The sequence below is a fragment of the Tamandua tetradactyla genome, chromosome 1 (genome assembly GCF_023851605.1).
Source record: "Tamandua tetradactyla isolate mTamTet1 chromosome 1, mTamTet1.pri, whole genome shotgun sequence".
Lineage (NCBI taxonomy): Eukaryota > Metazoa > Chordata > Mammalia > Pilosa > Myrmecophagidae > Tamandua > Tamandua tetradactyla.
Window position 1 is genome coordinate 42971094 of NC_135327.1, and position 3622 is coordinate 42974715.

The 3622-nt window shown below is 42.9% G+C and overlaps 1 pseudogene; it reads left to right on the forward strand.

Annotated features, from left to right (window-relative positions):
- The first annotated feature begins 293 nt into the window (after nucleotides 1-293).
- LOC143680608 (phospholipid phosphatase 3-like) lies at nucleotides 294-3259 on the forward strand (annotated as a pseudogene).
- Nucleotides 3260-3622: the final 363 nt, after the last annotated feature.

A 3622-nucleotide genomic window follows, 5' to 3' on the forward strand; every position in this document is an offset into this window, starting at 1 on the left:
ACTCAAGTGTTCACCAACAGATAAATGGAGAAACAAAATGTGGTGTATGCGCACAATGGAATACTATTCAGTCATAATAGCAAATGGGGCGGGTGATGGTGGCGCAGTGGCAGAGTTCCTGCCTACTATGCCGGAGACCCAGGTTTGATTCCCAGTGCCTGCCCATGTGAAAAAAAAGGAACGAAGTTTTGATGTATGCTACAACATGGATGAACCTTGAGGATATCATGTTAAGTGAAATAAGCCAGACACAAAAAGACAAATAATGAGGAGAGACCAGGGGACACCACCACATGCCTTGCCCTGTATCAGAGGAATCTGAGATCGCTGGTAGCCAGTCTTCAGGGAGAAAACATGGCTTGATTTGCACATTTTCACATCCTCAGAACTGTGAGCTTCGGGCCTGCCCTTCATCACCGAGACAAGCACCATCAAACCTTACCACCAAGGATTTTACTGCAATAATGAGAGCATCAAGTACCTGCTGAAAACTGGTGAGACAATAAATGACGCTGTGCTCTCTCTCTGCCATGGGGATCCTCATTGCCATCCTCTCGATCATCACGGGAATTTTACTGGATCTATTACCCTAAAGAGAAGTCCCACTCAACTATCCAGAATTGTCATGTGGCAGCCATCTATAAGCAAATCAGTTGCTTCCTTTTTGTCTGTGCCATCAGCCAGTCCTTCACAGACATTGCCAAAGTGCCCATAGGACACCTGAGTCCTCACTTATTGAGTGTCTGCCCTGATTTCAGCCAGATCTACTTGCTCCAAGGGCTACATTCAGAACTACAAATGCAGAGGAGACGACAGCAAAGTCCAGGAAGCCAGAAGTCCTTCTTCTCTGTCCCTGCCTCCTTCTCCATGTTCACCATGCCGTATTTGGTGCTATACCTGCAGGTAGACTTCATTCGGCCAGGTGCCCACCTGCTCCAGCCCCTGCTGCAGTTCACCCACCCTGATGGCCTTCTAGACGGGACGTCACATGTATGTGGCCACAAGCACCATCCTGGTGATGTCCTGGCAGGGTTTGCTCAAGGCGCCCTGCTGGCCTGCTGCACAGTTTCCTTTGTGTCTGACCTCTTCAGGACCAGGAGGACACTGTCCCGGCCTCCCCATGCCATTAGGAAGGAAACCCTCTCACCTGAGGGCATATTGGCAGGAACAAGCACCATCACATGGTGTAGATACCACCTGCCTCTTGAGTTCTTTTTATTAGATGACTGCTGACAGCAATTTCTTGCTGCTCTCTAATCTCATCAGATAGCAGAATGTGGGGGAAAACTTTTAGCCTGACTGATTTTCAAAAAGAAAGGAAGGCGAAGAAAGTCTTACTGTGACCTTCCAAAATAGGTGGTGCTCACCTATGTGGAAACCGCAGCAAACTAATGCCAAGTGCCGGAATCCTAGCGGTGGGATTGGTTTGTGTTCATGTTCTAGTGAACAGGGGCTCATTCTGGAAAAAACACTAAAACATTTGAGTTTTAGACCAGAGTCTGCTGGTCGTTTTTGTGATCCAAGGAATCCCAGCCCTGGGAGAAAAGCACAAATCCACATTGTAGCACATGATGCCAGAAATAGCACTGAATCAAGAAAAATAGCCACTGAGGGCCCCCCTGCCGCATCTCTCCGTCCACCCCACTTCATTCTCTACTGTGACTTTGATTCAGGAAGTTTGTCTTGGTATGGTTTGGTTTTTTACATAGAAGGGAAGAGCAAGCTTGCTCAGTCAAATTATCAGATCCTGAATCCAAATACTTTATGCTATGAAGACCTTATCACTTTCCGGCCCACAGATGAGTAACCTCGTCCTTCATTTGAGTGATTAGGAGCCTCTTTGTGGATGAGTGAATTTAACGAAGAGCACAGTTCCAGAAGAAACTGAGGGTACAGACCCTCATTTGCCTTGTTTTGCTGCATCATCCTGTGACATTAGAACATGAATTGCAGGAGGCTGATATTGCGTACAACCAATCACCTGTGACTTGGACACTCAGAAATGGTTAGGTTGCAGTTACTGCCTTCTCCTGTGACATCCTTGCTGTGTACCTATCAGGATTTTCTGCCAGGGACTGGAGATGAGCAAAGGCGTGATCTACCCTCTGATGTAAAACAGCCTTCTGTACACGAGATGGGGAAGTACAGGGGGCAGAATGAAAACTGAACCGAACTTTTGGCTACTCAAAGTCAGCATGAGGTAGAATAGCAGATGGTCTCATGCCTGAGAGGCTGCCCTGCACGAAAGGAGCTGACAAGGGTCTTGGGGCGTTGATTTTGCTAAGCTGGGTAAAGCACTATTGTCTTAGGATTGATCTCTAGGGCAGTTGTTGGTGGTTCTGCTGGGCAGGACACATGGGTCAAATCTCCAAAGAGAGTTTCCCTTCATCCTCTATCCATAAGTCCTTCCAAGCAAGGTCCCACTCTAGGTGAGAGTAGACAGGGACCCCTTCTACCTTTGAGGGAAAAAGGAAGGAAGAAATGCTTTTAGATTTTGGATGCAAACTTTTCAAAGGGCTAAATGAAACCCCATGGATCAATCACACACACATCCTTATTACAGAATCCATCCTTTGATTCCAACTATAGCAATCTATGATTTTCATATACAAATACTATATAAATAATGTGTAAAACATTAAAAATTAACTACATAAAGTATTGTTTCTGAAACAAGTTTAGCTATAACCACTATGATTATAAACTGTCTTGACCTGTTATTTGCATTAGCTGCTTAAAAAAGCATTGAATTAATTTTTTTAATATCAGCTAAAATTCTATAGTTCTATGGTAGATGTGTTTTACAATGAAACAAGTGTAGATAGAGAAAACTGTATGAAAACATTAAATTGTCAGTGTTTTTGTAAGGTTCCATTTTGTAAAAAGGATAATATTCAAAGACTTTTATAGACTACAAAGTGAAAACTAGTGTCTGTGAAACTATACTTGCATTAAATGTGCTTTTAAAAAAAAAAAAAAAAACTCATAACAGCTAAAAACAAAAAGAAATTCCTAGAGACAAAAAGTAGATTACAGGTTACCCAGGAGCAGGGATTGGGGAGTTATTGCTTAATGGTTGCAAAGTTTCTATTCGGGCTGATGAAAAAGGAATAGATGGTGGTACAATATTGTGATGGTAGTATTACTGAATTGTACTCTTGAAAGTGGTTAAAATAAGAAATTTTGTGTTGTATATATGCTACCACAATTTTAAATTTTAAAGCATGTGAATCATACCTCAATAAAGCTGATTTATATATGTGTATATACTGCATATGTGTATGAAGTATACATACAGATGTATAGATAGATGTATGAAATACATATCTATATATTTCAGCTTAATTGTCACTTGAGGCTCTCCCTAAGTACCCTAAAGTAGCCCCCCATCTCCATTATCACTTTCCATCCCATCACCCGTTTTATTAGCACCTGAAGTGACCTTGTTTATTTGGAAGGTGCTGACGGCGCACCCCCTTCCCGAATCTGCCTGTGAAGAGGGTCTCTTTCGTTCCCCAAAGACTCCACCGTCCCGGGAGCACAATAAGAGCTCAAAAAACATTTACTGAATGAATGGACAAATACTCACTGATAAATCGGCACACGTTGCCTTTATTCAGTT